Here is an 18,854-nt window from a genome sequence, read left to right as displayed (position 1 = left end):
GGTACGCCGATTTGTCAACCCTTCGGTCCCGATTAATCGGAAAGCACACGTACTAGAACCGAGTTCTGAAAAATTAGGTGAAGGTCAGCTATGGAAAAAAATTCTTAAATTTGAAAGAGGACCTAAGCGCACTTCGTCTAACGGTGGAAGCCAGATCAAAGGTTCGAAACATACTACACATAGTGCGTAAATAGCTGAATCAGGCTACGATTTATTACATTTGCATGCAGTCGTGGCCAAGTATAAATAAACTTTTACCAAGCGTATGTCACGTAAGCAACGATGGTGGCACGTTACGTTTCTATGTGCTCTGTTGTTTGCACCTATTCCCAAATTGCATTCATTGGAGTTAATGGTCAACGATGGTCGCGATGCGTTTTAAGCCTGAATGTATTGACTATAGTCCTATGAATAGCTTCATTATATTCTTCACGCACTGTACGTTTTTATGTTTCGGCTACCGAGCGTAGTCATATGTAGTTTATGTATGTAATTTTATGCACTTATACATATATAAGTACATAAACCAAATCTTGTATATACATATATGGGACAACTGATTTGCCTAACAAACAGCATCCTAAATATCCATATAGATAATTAGACCAACATCTGCACTGTCGCTTTAGACAAGGAATATAAATAGCTGGCCAGTACTTCTAAATCGTCTTCACTCCCATAGCTTTCGCTTTCTACCTCTTGAACTTTAAGAATCCATTTATAAAATCAATGTTTCTATATATATATTATTATTTTTTATTATATTAATTTTTATATACATGTATATTATTAAGTAGTAATAATTATCAATTATCTGCATAGGCAAGTGTCCGGTGTCTGCGAGGAACGAACGAATGAATAGTAGCGACATATTCTAGACGCTCGCCGTATGCGGTATGTCCGATCATAGTGTTCCCGTTTGCATTAGCTTCACCATTTGTTGATGGTTATTATAAAGAATAGGGACAATTGTTTTTAAAATTAAAGGCTCACCCTTAACGCTCAAGCGGAACACGCTTTATAGCCAAGATGAGCTTTTCTAAATTCAGTCACACACATATATACTACTCTGTCAAAAATTAGGCCGAAAGCAAGATAACTAACATCAAGACCGCTCGGAAGACTTCACTATGATACCAGCTATGCATCATGATTCGATTTTCAGCGATGACATGCCAGCATTACGTTATAGGCAAACGTCAGTTAATTTACAAATGCCACTTCCGCTATAACGATCGAAAAATTATCGCTGCAGAGTATTCGAAATTTGGAAAGCTAGTGGCCCGTAAACGTCGTAACGTCTCGGTAACCTTATCTCGGTAACCGTCGCAAAACGGTTACCGAGATAAGCCGACCTAACACATACATAAACAGACGATTTTTATAGGTTTTACCTGTTACATGATTTCCTCCTTTGAAAGGCTGATATAAAAGTGCCATCGTCTCTATAAGGATTTGCAAGGGAAAGTACGCGCACAACTCTTCGAAAGATTAAGTTACAAAATATTTGTGTTTTATGTAATGTAGCAATTTTAGCGGCAATATTCAATAAGTCATCTCCAGTCGTGGAGGGTCGAGCATAGGGAGCACTTCCTAACCTAGTTGCTTACCTAAGCTAAATGTAGTTGTTTGGAGGTAACCTGGAGACCAGAGAAGTTCACATTTTCTCTTAATTTAGACATAAATTGCTTTACGACGAAAACTAGTCGCGAAAATAATGCGATTCAACAAATGAACCCCTTACGTAGTGACATATAAGGCGCTATAAACTTTGAAGGTAAATGTGCCAGTTTTGTAAATAAATGATAATATATGAACTAGGATGCCGATATTAGGTGGACAGCGTTCTATCTAAAGAGAAGATCGTCGGACCCACGATGACGAGTAAATCTGCTGTGTATATGGCCTGACTAGATCAAACTGGTTCAAAACGATCAAAATGGTACGAGGACTATGATTAACACGTTAAGTTCTTCTCAACGTTTCATTTTAAAATCGGCCTTCTATTTACTGTCAATGTCTAAATGAGTTCAAATGTTAAATAATAATAACTATTCGATCAAGGTCTAATTTGACTGGTCGGAAGGCTTTAACACACGAAGGTTAGCAAAGGAACAAGTCACGAACAAGAAGTGTCCCTCTATGTTTTGGACCAAATATGCAATTTCGCTACAAAATCTAGGACATTCTGTGGCCTTGCTTATCATTTAAAATCCGCACAGTCCACTTTTTTTAGAACAAGAATCTACTTGAAATTTAGAGTACTATTTAAGAACACCCTGTTGCTGGCATTAACCCTTGCAATAGTAATTTATCAATTTTTTTAAAGCATTCGATAGAGCTTGGGTACTCTGTAGTATATTTTTATATAGTAGGATATTTAAAAATGTTCGCATGTTCATCTACAACAACTTGTTTAATAGCAAATATAATTTACTTAAAGTAAACTACGCAGTGGATGCTGTACAATTGTTCTTGTGCGACCTGTACACTAGAGCAGATGCTATGGAAAGACAAGCGGTACTGTGACATCTTTTGCGCCAGGTATCGCAATACCTTCGGCATCTTAGTGGGTTTGTTTGAGCTCGTTCCATAACGGTGAATTAATGGCTAGCCGACGCTGTAAATGTTCAAGCAGCGAAAACGAAGGTCGCCTCTGTCAGATTAGGAACACCTAGACAACATTTCTCGAATTCTACGCACGGAAAAAACTGGTGCAGGTATTTCGATTTAGTCGATTTTGTCTAACACAATGTATTTTTGTGTGCCAAGTTAATTCTGGGTTAAACCCAATCTGCAAGCAACTATTAACCTCATATGCTTCGTCACTATTTGTATATATACGAGCGATGTGATATACATATAAAAATAACTTTATGCTCTGGCCCTTCTTTTTGAGCCCACCACGTTATCTACGCACCTAGAAGTTACCGGTATATATATTCAGTATTATTTAACGGCGCTGATAGAAGGTATACGTTTTCGTGTTGAAAGGAGCCGTAGACTTGAAAATGATGACACTTAGTGTTTAGGATTACCTTCTAAATTACTAACAAATGATATGGATGCATGTGAAAATGCCTATATGAGACTAACACTGCAGCCTTTTAATACGCCTCGACCTTTCCCGTTGTAGCAAGTTTTCCTCAAGTTTAAGAATTTTTTTTGTCGTCACTGTCACTTCGCTATTTTTTCCACTGTCACCTAATTGCCTGTGTTGACCACATTTTCCTTTGCCGTCGCCTCCTCGTCCTTCATGCCTCTGGCCAGTGTTTGTTTCTACTAAAGACGTAGGCTATTTGTTCAGACGAGGTGCACGAAGCCGAAGTTGAACAGGCCAAAGATAGCTCATTCTATCATGCTATGTAAGCGGTACGCTTAGCCCCGCCATTCTGGTCTTGCTACGCATGTGACTTACATGATATGGGTAATAGCTATTCCTGAATAAGCAGAGAAAGCTGCGATCTCCGCGTCATAGGAACCCGTTACCGTGACATCAGCAACAGTTGACGTCCCGGTCCATTGTGAAGTTTCTTCGTTGTCGAATGCGAAGAACCAAGTATGGCATTGTAAGATAATGCGAGAGCATGGCTGGCCGGCCGTAGCTCCGCCTGTGTCGTTTCGAACGAAGATACGCCGAGGACGACGCTTGGCGATTCACGAACAAAAAGAGGATGGCACATAGATAACATGGACTATGGTGTCGACTATGGCGACATATTATAAAGTCAGGAGAGAAAGAAAACGGCTGAGAGCTCGGGAGGACTGCGAGGCAAGAAGAAGGACAGGCTGCAAACTGACGAACCTGAATGTCCTTGGCGTGTCCGAAACTATGCTGCGGTGCGTGTTTAATTGACTCGATGGTCCAGTCGAAACAAATAAAGGGAAGCTAAAGTGACTAACCGAAATAACGCGACTCCATCTTGCTATGGGTTGTTTTTTATCTCATAGTTAGTCGTACACGTGTAATAAACAAACTTATTCTGCCTGCTCTTTTCGGCTCCGCCTTACATCAGGGACACTTTGATATACGTTTGCCCTTGTTCATTAAACTCCATCAAACTGCAACAGCGCGACACCCACACAAGAAAACGAAAGCAAATAACACGAACAGAATTTCATAAGTCGTCCATTTTCTTCATAAAAGAAAAGGGGCAAAGACAAAGCGTCATTTTCAGCTCTAGTTCCGTTACAGCAACCGATTGATGTTTTGCTTTGTATGCTGTTGCCGATAAAAAAAGAAGTAGTTTCTTATAGAATGTTGTAATATCGACTATGAAAGGGAGAGAGAATTAGAGTAAAACTGCTTAAAATCACTTCAGTAACTTGAAAATAAATCATATCAAAGCTGGTCTCCATACAAATGCGGACATTTACTGTACACAAATGTACTCGCTTACTGCATCCGTAGTACAGAACGAAATCTATTTCTGCTCCAGGTCTATGCGGAGTCCCTTGAAGATGTAGATTATTTATTTGATTGATAATTAGATGACACAATTCCACATCACTCCATCAGCCGTCAGGTATTCAAATGCTTTTCATAGAGCTTCATGAAGCTATATAAAATGTCATAGCTTTGTTCAAAAAATAATCGACTAGCGGAGTTCTGCTTAGAAAACCTGTCGCCGCAGGCAACCAGAACACTCGAGACGAACAAATAGGTAGTATTTTTAAAACTATATCCGTTCTGAGTTTCCTGCCGACTCCACATATTAGACAAAGGGACTACGAAGTCAGTTCCGCCTGATGAGCCTGAAGGTCACGTTGAAATGTGATGCTGCAAACTTCAAGTGGTCTGATCTTGTCTTTTATGTTACTTTATACATACTAGTGTTTCACATATCCCAAGCAATTGACTATCGGGCCTATAGGGCCAAAGCTGTTCTTTAGCTGATTTAGTGATCTGGTTGGCCCTCTTGGATGGGCAATAGCTAATTCAGCATACTGCAATTGATTCAAACGCTTTTAAATATTTTTAGTTGTTTTTAGTCTGTAGACACGGTGCTCCTTCAAAGGAGCCAACTTAATTACTTTTCGAGAGTCCTGAGGACGGGGCCTATAATGGACGCGTTGCCGCTATGCCAAATGTACGCTTGTGGCTCAACCTCTCACTGAACCTAAACGCCGTATTGGTATGTCTATCAAAATAACTATACGCCATTGAAGCTAGGTCCATGACGAGCAGTAAATCTAGTTTACTAGTTCTGTAGCCACTTTACCACAAACCGCATTGATTACGAATATACCCTGCAAATTGCAAACTTCCTACTTTTTATTTTTATCATCCTTGCTCGCAAAAAAGCCTCAGTTTATTATTGCGACACCAACTAGATATGTTTTTTCTCTTATATACGTGTATATATAATTAATCTTCCCCTGTCGTATAATTCGCTTAAGTTCTCTCGATAGCCTCGAAAATTTGGCGAACTATCCAGCTGAAATTCAGGGAACATAGGTACCTTAAAAGATTGCGGAAACCAAAGCGAATGTAGACAGTGATATAGCTTTCGGTCAGGCGGATTTTAGCACTTTAAAAGCAATACGTACCAAATAAAGCCTAGATCCACTAGACGCCGAGAAAACTAACCAGCTCTTTTATTTATTGCTCATGTAAAAGAAAACGATATTGTTAGTTTCATCCGAAATGGACAGTTGTTCTCCCATACTTCATATACTGACGATTTCGGTTTACTGATAGAGGGTCTGCGAGATTTCGAAGTGGAGTGCGGGCCTCCCTTACTATTAACCGTTCCAATGCTTCCTCGCATGTAAAATGACCATTTTATCGATAATGATCTATTGAGTATCTTTTTTTTGTATCGCAAAAATACTACGTGTGGGACTGGTCTGAATCGATATACGATCTGCGTAAGCGTTTAGCGTACAATAAATACGTCATTGCTTGACAAGCGTCTCTACGTTATCTACAACTTTGTTAAACTATTCAATTGGGTTAATACTCGGATTAACTTGCCGTTAGATTTAACTGGGCCACACTTTGTCGGCACGGTCGAATCAACAATCAGCAACGTCCTTGCTACCCGGACAACCGCTGCCGTTCGTCTGCTGCTTGCGTTTCGTCCCTGTTGCCCGCGTCTCAGTGGTCTGTCCTTTGATTACAATGCGTCTACATGCGTCGTATAGAAACGTAATTGATGGTGTAAGGAAGACATAAGCCGTCAACGCCTAACGCAATAGATAGCTATACAACAATGCACCGCAGCGTTCATCCCGTCCCTTCTCTCTATGCCGGCAAAAAATACATGTCCGATATTTTTATGTTATAGAAATTATTACTTTATATGTATTTGTCCGCATGGCGACGATCCATCTACTCAACGGTGAGTGACAATAATGTATGAAATTCTCAGCCTTTTAAGCTGCCTTCTATCTCTGATAAATGCCTTTCGAGTTTGATATTAAATCTACAATTTCCTGTGTGACAGACATTCCATAAAGTAATCAATAAAAAAAATCCGACTTTTCAAATATCCCCTTTAACCCATGACCTGGTAAATTTATTCAACCCATGCAGTGGAACAATGTTCGGTGTTTTGCTCTGTTAATAGTTTTTGAGAAATCGAAATAAGTGCAATCCAATTGTTACTCTCTATAACCCAGTACTGTACCATATACGTTAGGTAAATTAGGTTCCAAAATTAGGCGTAACAAATACGTTAGAACTTCTCGCCAAGAAACTGCGTTCGCTCATAACGAGTAATCGCCTAGTTAGCAGAAACGGTATGTATTGGAGTACATGATCTAGTAAGACATGCTCAGATCTGGTACACACTGGTCTACTGGATGGTAGTCCCAGACATTCCTTTCTTTAATATCGACGTTTCTACCAAGACCCGAAAATAATCCGAAATTGAACTCTTTCTGAACGCACTTCCCGGCGCCAAGCTCAACGGTTAACCATGTATTCAGCTTTTCATAAGCGATGAACAAATACTCTATTCGGTGCAGCATTAACTTTGGATCATATGAAACCCATTTTCCCTACTATCTTATTTGTTAGTGGGGGGGGGGGGGGCAGTTATCCTCAAACGTCCCCATTTATTACGATTCATGATTTTTAGTGGTTATTTTCACAGTGCCAATTTCGATGCTATTCACCCCCTATGTATACTAATTTAGTTATCGTAGTTTTACTGTATAGTATCTTAGGTTTCACTGCAGCCATGTAACTTGGCAAATGAACACTTTATCTTATTCCAATGTTTGTCAATTTTTTGTCTTCAGTATACAACCGTCATTATATTATACATAAGATAGTTGTATTCTATGGATCTCAATCCAGCCTGATAGAACAAAAATTATTGTTCGCTTGTACGTTTTAACCTAACGTATTTAAAATGCTCGACATAGATCATTCCTGTGCTTCCGAGTTTTTTTTGACAGAGATTTATTCACGCTTAATCATTTATTTGTCCAAGCGCTAAGGGAAGTGGCGAACGAAGGGCTGAAATATGTGACAATTTGACAGCTGCCTGCAAAAACAGGCAGGTGAAGAAAATATGTTGTTGTTGTTGTCGTCCATGACATGGTAACTTGGTACATGTCTTTTTTGCGTGTAGAAGTTGAGCGAACGTCCGCGCACAATCAACTTTACTGAAACCTACGGCTCTGGACCTGACATTCCAGGCTGAACGGCACAGCCTAGAAACGGACAGACCGGAGAGAATGCCCGAAAAAAAGGTAATATTGTCAAAAGGGGCTGTGCTCCTACCTCTTACTCCAGCAAGGACTTTTTTTTAGCTCTAACCACACTCTTTCAATTAATCTAGCAAGATCCCCTGTGAGGAGACAATTCCATTTAAACGATCGGGATCAGTCACCAGCAGAGAGGTGACCTGAAATAGAGGAGTATAGCCAAATGGTAGATCGAGCACGTAAAATAAGCCAATTGCTTATTTCGTGTGTTTAACATGTGTGTAAGTGTAGCGCCCCATAGTTTTTGAGTTTGTTTTTCAGGTGTTTATACGTTTACTTTCCTCTTATCCTTTCGCATGTGTAAATTATACGAGGTGGTCTTCACCTTGCCCAGTTTTGATTGCAGCGGGGCAATCACATTTTTTTTTGTACAAGGTCGATTTCAAATATGACATCGGTTTTCCTCTTCACGTATTATAATACTTAATTAAATGATTCATTTCAGTAAGTGAACGATAAATAAGCGCCTCGACTGTATAATGCTAACTATCTGCTGGTAGTTTTTTGGCATCATAATAGAATGTAGTATACTAGGAAGCTCATCACTACATACGCGGCTAAATGTCATGTTTTACTTGATTTGTTACTTAGATGATTTATTTGGACATAATAATACATTCTTTCATAAACGTTTATATGTGTTTGTATTTAGTTCATAAGTAATCATGCCGTTAGAAAATCATATGATCTCAGATTTTATTCACACATACGTATAGAATTTTCCAACTTTTCCTTTTATTCCTATAAATGTGCTGCTTCTTGATTGATTCAGTTCTTCATTCAGTATGCATGCATTTTTCTTCCAAGATTTTGAGAATTCCTCGATCAGTAGGTATAAATATTTCTACAGACTATATAATCTACCAAACGATAGGACGCGTTCCTTTTAGAATATAGCAAGAGATCTTTTTTTCGTCTTTCTAATGCGGGCAATATTAAGTCAAATTTGATGTTTGAGTTGTCTAGATCTGACTGCGTCCTGAGACTTTGTCATTAATGAACGAGGACGCCTTGGAGAGGTGTGCTACGAAGGCACATAAGCAATAGAGGTGTATCAAAGGCCCTCCTAAAACGACTATCCGGTCGTCGCGATTCATCTAGTTTTCATTACCGAACCACACATTACAAATTCAGCTGGATGCCCAATATATAAAATATAACGTATGTGCCATTAGCAATTTTGTTAACTTTATTTGTCTAAATTGTTTTCCATGACGATTGCCTAGGAGCTCTATTAGCCAGCTGCGTTTGAAGGCAGAAAGTTCAAGTATAGCGGGGTCGCACGTCCACAGACAACATGGATGGAACCTCGAATGTCTTTCACAATGCGCAAAGGTATTATTATCGACTATACCTATTAAGGTCATGGGGGAAATCATGACAACATGATTGACAAACCTTGTTTTCCATCCCTACAAACATATTTAGATCATCGCCTTAGGCTGATTTGAGCACTGGATAATTTGGGCGTCATTGAGTGGCATCTAGTGATGGACTTGTAATAAACCCCGGTTTTCTTCTGATTTTTTTCAACTAACTTAATCGGAATGGACGCAAGATGTTGCTATCCCTTGTTGTCCTATGTAAAGTAAATTCCAGTTTCAGTTTTCGGTCTGGATCATGCGTGTACGCTCTTGAAGGCCTCAGGATAGAATGATAAAATCGATCAGCAAAATGCAATGTTCTAAAAATGTCTGTAAATGATCCAAAAAACCGAGAGATACAATTGTCGCTTGTGATAGCGGCCTACACATCAGAAAGTGTCAACGCCAAAAAGTCAATGCGGCAGTTTAAGATAAATGCCCTCGTATACACAGTACTTTATTATTTCTCATTCTTACAAATTCACTATGCTACGATGGAGCGTTAGCTGTCATTTTCAAACAACAGTAAAATCCATTAAGGTGCATGGCATTTTTGGACTAAACAACTAACCACACAAACTAGAATTATTGTACTCAGATTATTCATCGACAAAAAAAAATTCGAATGACGAATATGCACGTTATTAGAAAACAGACAACATTGAACGGTAGATAGAAAAACACTGATCACAAGTTTTTGTTGTTGTTAGCAGGCGTCTGTTTGGCTGTGTGCTTGTTAAATTTCAAACAGCATCAAAATTAAGTTTTATGGACACCGTTTCAACTGTTTTTTTTTCAATGATTAGCTGTTGAGCGTTTTTCGGGTTCAGCGTATGCGTTGTGTAAAACGCGCTGGCGTTCGGCAAAGGTACAAAAAATCCCGCGGGGTGAAGCAGTCGCCTAAAATAGGCATAAAAAATAGTAAGGGGGAATCCATATCGCTGTTACATATCTGAGGATCAGTTTTTTTTTCGTATTTCGCTAGTACTGTCAATGTTGCTAAGAGACGGAAGTCAGTCTTCGTAGAAGCCATCTATAGTAAAAGAGGTCTATTTTATACAAGGTTTTCCAATTTGAAGTTTTTTTAGACAGTAAATTCTTAGAATAAATGCAATATAGGGCTAGTGAATACCATTTACTTCTCCGGCCCGGGGATCTCGTTACAACATATCTTGCACACATATATGCAACCTACTAAACCTACTAGTCTCTTGATTACACGGTTAAAGCTAGCACATCCTACTATGTAACGACTACAGTTGTAATGATGCAATAGTATATTTCGGTTAAGTTCCAGTTTTTTTAATAGCTATCAAATTGTAAAGTTAAAGACACAAACGCTTAAATCTAATGTGATAAAACACGCAGTGAATCAAATGAAAGTTCATGAACGTTGAAAAGCAATTTCCGATAGGGACAAATAATTTCGGCTATCCACCAGCATGGACTGCTACGTTCTGCTGATTGACAAGGCTAGTCCTTATATTCTCCGTGATGCACCGTAGTTCCGACTAAATCAACTTGTCTCTCTCTTTTTTTTTTTTTTTTTTTTTTTTTTTTGTCCTGATTGGAGGCAGCGCCATCGTTCGATCCTCAGACTTCTACCAGCACTGGCTTGAATATCTGCTATTTATGATATATCTTACAGGGACTGTTTTAACAAAAAAGCCTTTGTAGCTAGTATTATGGACGTGGCAGTTTCTGGAGGCGCCATGCTTAAGCCTGTTGTCGTTGCCTTCATTTTATTATCGCTTGTGTTGGCATTATATTTTTGTAGCTGTCAATGGGGCCAATAGGTTCAAGATGTGGTTGGGATGCATGTTCATAGCATCCCTATTCATCAGCGACAGTTACAATGGAGCCCTAATGCTTGTTGTTGCCGCCTAATGTAAAGTGTTTTCGAAGGAAGAGCTAACAGTGTTGCTTACGATTCCCTTTCCCTATCTTTCTCCCTCTCTCTTGCAACGGCGGTTCTTCTGAAGAACTCCAGACCATTCTCTGTTCATCAGACCATAGGGAATTTGTAGCAGTACCGCCCAATGATACCGAACGCCCACGTACCTCACTTAGCTTTTCTAAGTGAAGTTCGTGAGCGGTTCCGTTACGACCTGTGCTCTAAAATTTAGCGAACAGTCAAGCCGCTGGATATAGACGCTGTTTAGGTCACGACTTTTAACTAGCACATGTAAACTCTGCAACATTTAAAGCAGTTGAAATCTTTGATAGCTAAAACTTGATAGTTAACAATTTCCAGCGCGATTCTAAGCGGCAGAAGTCGGCGTTCTCTTTAAACGTCTCTTCTGTTCAATGTGGATTAGGTTCAGGATGTGTGTAAATCGACATTGCAGACGAAAAAGTGTTTGTTTTATTATTTTAAGGTATTATTATAGCACAGTACCAATATTTGTATTTTTTGAAAAACGCGCCACTGCAGTGGGATTGGCATAGAAATGTCGCGATAAGCGTGTAAACATTTCCATTATTGTAAACAGTAGTCCATTTTACGCCGAATAAAGCACAAGGGATTGCTTCGTCCGCGTAGCAGTCTCTCGTCTGCATGTGTTTTGAGCTCAAGATAATATATTTGGATAAATTAATCTACTGTTTATTGCACAATTGCCATTACATTATGTGGGGCAGGCACCTTGGCAACAATATGTGTCATTTGTCTTCCGCTAGATTTCGGCAGTTTTTGCTGAAAGGTGGTGGATGTAGTGTTAGTCAGTTAAGCCAGGTAGACTAGACTCGTTTTGGCGCGATTACATATTTAAAAATGGAACAATTTTTTTCTGGACGAAGTATCCTGACAATGAGGACAATGATATGGCTCACTTTTTAGCCAAACGTGACGCAACGGTTTGCTAAAGATTTAGGAAATCTAAAAATCATTTACAAGTATATTTTAAAGCCGATTCATCCTACCAGAAACAAGATATGAAATAGAAAAACATACATTCTACAAATGCTCAGGCTTGAGGATCTCGAACGTAGGGCAAATTTCAATTGACGATTTGTGGACCTCTATAATAACTGTCTGTAATTGTACATAATACGATAACAGTACAGTGATCACTCTTATTTGTCTCTATGCAACACCCCTCATGCTCAGCATATGTTAAATAAAGTATCGTTATTGCTATGTGACAGACACAAAAAAACCCTACGAATTATTTATTTATTATAAAATTACCGTTGCGAGATAGTGATTTAATTAATGCATAAATAACGGGGAACTTATCGCGGGAACAAACATGTTATGTTAACCATTCAACCTACGAAATCGGAAAATTGCTAACTCGTTAAATGCATGTAGCTAGCTTTAGGCTGGCCCATAATCAAGCTATACGTTTTACGTCAACTAATTTCATGCATATTGCGATTTGCCCCTGCTCTGTTACCAACCTTCCCAACTAAGCCTTCGGCGAAATCGAGTAAATTTTTACCAGGCAGCGCTGGCTACACTTCAGCATGCTATGGCAGGCTGTCTGCTATAGCCTGAAAAATTACCGCCAACTTAGCCAACTTATTAGTAAAAACGCGACATTCTCGCTGATGCATATGCCAACTTCATCTGCCAGTTCATTAACAACCAGCCAAGGCTCAGGCATCCAAATCGCGAGGGAAAACACGCCGTATGTTGACACGCGTTCAAGATGTCCGCCCACTGTGAAATAGCACCTGCATATGATGTTTTGAGAATGACATATTCAAAAAATATCCGGGAAGGAAGGAAGGAAGGGCTCCTGTCGCACTTTTGGGTTAACCGAAATGTGTAGTATGAATATTTATGTGTAAAGGCAAATTTTGTTTCCACAGATAACATAGGTCTTCATTGCCATGAGTATTCTTAACAATCGGAGCGGTAGCTTGGACAACGAAGCTAGAAAAAGCTGGCTGAAAAGCCAGAGCTTGCTGCTTTGACACCGATGGATTTTACATATTTTATACGATTCAGTAATGAAAGCTTTAGCTTTCATGGTAGGTAGACAAAGCATCTATAAAAGCTTTACGGAAACCCAGCGCCAACGATAATGATAAGTCTAGCAACAAAAAAACGGCGCATACGATTTTGCACCCTGAAAGACACGTTTTTCGATAATCGTCTTATAGTCGGAGGATCGGATGATGGGCCGCGCATAATTTTTCAAAGGTGTGATGGTGCTTGAGCCAGCATCGGAGTTGACGACAGAAAAAAAGCATTGATCGATACTCTGCATTTTGATCGTACTGCTTTATGTTCGTAGAATATAGTTTCGCTTTGCTTAGTAGAGCATATACACCAAAAGGTTTCAAGGACATTGTTGATTCTCAATTAGACCGCTTAATCTCCCTCTGGTTCCAACTCCTGCGTTCATACAACTTCTATGTTTCGAGTTTTACGTTCGGTATCGCCGTTAGGCAGTCCATCGGACAGACGGCTGGCTGGCTGGCTGGCTTCCAGTACGAAGCATTCATATAACCTTAGTACTTCGCGACAGTCTGTACGTTCGAGTGTTAGAAATGAACGTACTGTGAAAACGAATGACACCCTATGACGTGTTAATGAAAAATTCATTTACCAAAATTCGAATTTTGTAAATGTTTCGAGCAGTAAAAAAAGGGGTGGCATGGTTATATCTGAAAAAAAGCTTACTTCTCTTCTAACAGCGACAGTTGGAGAATTTTTTTTTTCTAAAAAACTAGTACATTTTATACGAAAAAGGGTGTTAAGCGGCCACAGCTTTGCCGACTCTCCTAAGCTCGACAGACAAGGGGACGTTATTTTGTACGCATGTATATTTCTCAATACAGTGAATTCCCTTGAGTATGAGACTAAAGTAAAGAAGAAGAAGAGTAAAGAACAACTGATTATTTGTTTTATACTACCAATTATAAAACGTGTCATGTGGTATATGCTTTTACCTTTTAAAGTCGCTTCGACAAAGCATGGTCGAATACATAATTTATTTGAATTACACAGTCATAATACAGCCGTAATACTGCACTTTATTAAGTAATGATTTTAACATGTCTAGTTTCTGTTTCAGAAAAGTTCGCAACAGTTATTCGACGTTCTGCCAAGAGGCTTTACAAGGCCTCAAAGAAAAACAAACAAGTTCTATCCTCGTCCAATGTTGTTTTGATGGGTGTAACAACCTCACTAAACATTGAGCTCGTGTCGAATGATACGGACAGAATTCCTTCGACAGCGGCCTTCCGTGGGTTTAGGTGTTTGTGCGTGCATGTATGGTTAGGGTGAGAATCATCCCGGATCAAGGTTGTGTCTACTGCCGGAATGGTGGAATGCACACTTTCAACATTGCTACTGTCACTGGAGACTCTATGGAGGCTCGTGAGATTTAGGAAACTTCATGAATACCAAATCAATCTGGCCTACGACGACTGCGCTGGAAAATGTATGCAGACGCCTGGTTTGTTGCTACTTTTTGATTTTCTTACGTCGCTGGCTGCCTCGATACTGACTTGTTTAGTACATAGATTGATCATAACTGACAGTTTCAAAGAACGAGGGTCAATAGCCTATTTAAGGACATTTGTACGACTGTCCTAGATTCTGTCACGTTTGTTTTCCGCATTTGATATGTAATATAAGAAACAAGGCATTTCGCATTATACGACCGTGCACACGCTGGCGAAAATACAGGTGTTTTTACAGAGTATCATAGCCTTATGCCTTTCATCTTGAAAACTGATCGATTCCGCAATATGTGATGGTATATATAAAGAGGGATTATTTTTAACGATCTTACATTGAAACAGATTGAACTCATTGAACGCAGTCGAAAAATGAATCAAAAATTCTTTAGCGCCAACTTGCAACTCAAGTGATTAATCTTATCTTTGAATGGCTGTTAATTCCGTTAAGTGAAAGCTTGATTCTTTTACGGATAATTAGGTACATTATCTAGCGGTTATTCGTTTGGGGGGAGCCCTAGTAATTTCATACAGGTAATCAAATATTGAATATGGCGTCAGCTGTAGACAGGTTTAAATCTGCTCTGGCATTAACGGATAGGACAAGGCCTTCAGTCATTCCAAATCGACTTTGAGGGCGTACGTCATCGATTTCACCTCACGCTACCGGTAATACGTAACCAATATTGTTCGTGTCCAATAGGAACACGTGGGTCCTTATTTAAGGCGTTTCTTTGCATACATACTTCATTTTTGATATTAATAGTAATTATTTTTATTCTTTTGTTATTATATTATATGACATTCTGTCGTGCCTTCTATTATTCCCTTTAGACCTCAAACCATTTACGATGCATTCTTCAGACTCGTACGCTGAGTAAGCTACGCTTCACAGACATTTTCTTTAATATCCTTCTCACTTGTACGAACCTATCAGTTTAGACGGGTTAACTTATAAGCTTTCTTTTCAGCCCGGAACAATGTGCCTTGCGACGCTTCATGGTAGGATTTAGATGGCACGCAAACGCAATCAATTAGTGCTGCACGTAGGCAACAGTAGTTTCCTCACAGCTACAGCGGAAAATAAGACGCCTGAGGTACAGGACGCAAAATCGGATCGAGTGCCGGCTGGCTAGATTAGATTAAATTTTCTCTTCTTTTCATAGAGATGCCACGAGAACTCGTTTGTAGCATTATATGCTGATGGGGGGAACCTATATGCATGGATAACCGGAGTACTCTCGAGACTCACAGCACACAGAAGAAATGTGTAAGAACGTATAGTAAAGATATAAACGCCGTGCAGACCTTGGGGGTGCTCTGTTATGCCGTATTGAATTTGGCAGCGATGTCCATGACTATCTACTTTCGGTACCACTTTCAAGATGTTTATTCTGCAGAAATACTGACCGATACCATAACACGCTTGGTGATTTTTTTTGCTAAAGGTATAAATCGTTTAAGTTTCGTATCGTCGTCAGTACAGAATACAATATTTGTTGGGCGTCAAAACAGACAGTGACGAGTTACACTGTGTACAAGAATGTATTTTTTCGTTTACGCTGGATGCTACACGGAGATGCCATAACATCTCACAACAATCTTTTTTTTCGTCCGCCTTGTAAGGGGTTCTATATCCGTCAGTTTAGCTTCTTCCCTTAGTGGTCTCTGGATCAGGCTGGCCCGATCTTCTTTTTCTTTCAAGGAAGTAAATACATAACCACTGTCAGCCCTTCTCTCTGGTGACTGTCCCGTCAGCGGCTTCTCGGCACTATTTCTTGGTGCGACCCGCTATAGCCGAACCCAGAGCTTTCAAGTCTAGCGTAACAAAAGCAACGCCGTTATAACACGACGACTTGCCCTCCCGGCACCCTCGCTGGTTGCATTACATCTCGTCGGTATCTTTCTTGTGTTTTCTAGCCACCAGCGGCTTCTGTTTGGGCTGCTACCTAGTTCCCAGCCCATTTAGACAAACGCTGTCCTGGCACATCTTAGTTAACTTACACTTCCTTCTTTTAACTGTTGAGCTGGCTACTAGTTGACAACCTTGTATTAGGTTTCTCGACCACTGACTCACCTAAACTGCTACGTATGACACTCATCCTATGTACCGCTTCCGCATTTTGATTCGATTTTAAACTAGAAGCAGGACACTTAGTTCACATACGTGTTCTACATGGGGTAGGTTCGCCTGCGTCTTGAATGTATGAGACACAGACGACTTAGAAAATACGCCAAGTATACTAACTCTGATCACTTGTTTTTTTTATTTTGGGTTATTACTTTATTTGTACTCTGTTGAATGTTTCTTGTCCACTTCACAACCCTTCTGAGAATGGCGTACTTTCTTTAAAGCTAATCATAAGCAGATGCGGAAGTAACATTGTCGTCCAAACTATTTAGAGATAACGTTTATATGAGGACCAACGTTAGCATGAAGTTTCTGGTATTTACTCTAGATGGCACTTCTCTTTCCTAGTAAGGTGCCCTTAATAGCGCGGTTCATTAAGCTAGTAAGTGTCTGTGTTGTTCTATTTGTATAGAAATGTATATTATTATATTATATATTAGCAAACGTACAACGATCATACATTTTTCAATAGATAGTCTGATTAATTCTCGTAAGTTTTTTTGCCGCTGGAAACAAGCCTGTATTCTGAACTAAAATACATAAAATAACATCATTGCAATGTAAACTACTGTTGGTCTTCATTTTACTTTTTGCTCTTGCCATTCCGACTTCCCCATATCGGATCGGGGTTCTTTGTGTCCTGGCCTGCATTGTAAAAATGCGTTGCTGTTGAATCCGGCATATTAGACAATGCTACTCTAAATAAATCCTTACGGCCATAGTGTTAGCAAACCTAATTTTCCGCGCAATGTATTTCGTGTAACTTGCTGGCTCCTAATAGCCACAAACTTGTCGTCGAAACTAAGAGAAACCGACCAGATGCTAGCAAGGGCCGACGGCCAACTAACGTAAGAGTAGATAGCAATCGCGCTAAGGATGTGCTTTGGAACGTTACCACAATAATAAGTCTAAGCAAGTTCTACTTAGACGGCGTCGACACGAGAGCCTTGGATCCGAATCCAAAGGTGTAAAAGAAACAGGAACACAAGCTTGAGACAGTTGAAAACACTTCGCACAGATTTTTGGTTTCCCGGAATGGCATTGAATTGCGTTCAGCCTGAGAAGTTGCAACTGAGAGAAAGCAAGAGGTCTCAGATATTTAGGTTTACCACTGCGGGAAAAATCGTGAAAATCGATGATGTTATTAGGTTAAAACTAGGTCCTTGGTTCAGTACGTCGGCACCACGAAGGAACTGCTTCGAGTAGTCGAATCAGCCTAAATATTTAAGTGGTTTGTTAGTTAATCATAGATATCTAAAATTCGATTTGTTTCTAATTTACAAATAACTCTTACTGCGTCTTGTTTAAGTACCCGTTAACTCGTATTGAGTCATGTCTCAGATCAGATGCAAACGGGTACAGTCAGACAGCTGATACACCTGTTTCGGTTTCTTAAAACCAGGACCCCCGCGCCAGCCAACCGTACGACGGTTAGACGTTGCAATCTGTACGCTGAACTGATTGGTTAGGGTTCTTGGATTAATTAGAACGATGATGAGACATAGCTTGCGCTTTATGCCTTTACGATCCAAATTCTACCGGTAATTATTGAAAAAAAAGTATAAAAGTTTCAAATATATTCAATATATTACATACATCAATATACAAACAAATAATTTCAATTTGTGTTAGTCCACAAATTGCCTTAAACTAAGTTGGTAGAGTCGCAGTATTTTTATACGCTAAATTATTCAGTCTGTCTCAATGATGCAGTATATTCGAATATATCACTAGTAAGTTAACAATAACTAAAAGTATGAGTGGTATCTTTTCTCGATATTGTTCGAGATGTTGGATTTACAGTCAGTCTAGCTAAAAATATTGGGATTGTCCATTGGTTCCATGCGCCTCCGCGACCCAAAATGAAATTGAATCAGTAATAGGTCACAATAACGAATCCACTAGTAAGTTGATTTTTATATTTTTGGCAAATACGTGATGTTACAATATAATAATATTTGGTTGAAGGTATCCAGAATCACTCTTATAAATCCTGCACCAGTGCCGTTTGTATATAAAATATAATCACTATCAGATTTACTATTATAACTCTTCAGTCATCGTCTCATATTCAGGTGACGTGATACGGGTCGTTTGAGCCTTAGGTAATACGTCGTCATTATAACTATTTCAGTACGGGCGAGAAATGTGTTCAGGCCAAAACCGTAGCATGACCTCCTTTCTTCTAGGACAGATTTTTAGTGTCGAGGTTAGCATATTGGCGG

The 18,854-nt window shown here is 39.5% G+C and overlaps 1 long non-coding RNA gene across 2 annotated transcripts; it reads left to right on the top strand.

Moving 5' to 3' along the window:
* The first annotated feature begins 7,617 nt into the window (after nt 1-7,617).
* On the top strand, nt 7,618-14,989 carry LOC111259465 (uncharacterized). Of its 2 annotated transcripts, none has more exons than XR_002679641.2 (3): nt 7,618-7,704; nt 8,946-9,054; nt 14,116-14,989. It is a non-coding gene; the product is annotated as an uncharacterized LOC111259465 (long non-coding RNA). The 2 variants fall into 2 exon arrangements; XR_002679642.2 differs by having other exon boundaries at nt 14,111-14,989.
* The last annotated feature ends 3,865 nt before the right edge of the window (nt 14,990-18,854 follow it).

Source organism: Varroa jacobsoni, unplaced genomic scaffold (assembly GCF_002532875.2).
Source record: "Varroa jacobsoni isolate VJ856 unplaced genomic scaffold, vjacob_1.0 scaffold_335, whole genome shotgun sequence".
NCBI lineage: Eukaryota > Metazoa > Arthropoda > Arachnida > Mesostigmata > Varroidae > Varroa > Varroa jacobsoni.
This window is presented reverse-complemented; position numbering and strand designations above follow the sequence as displayed.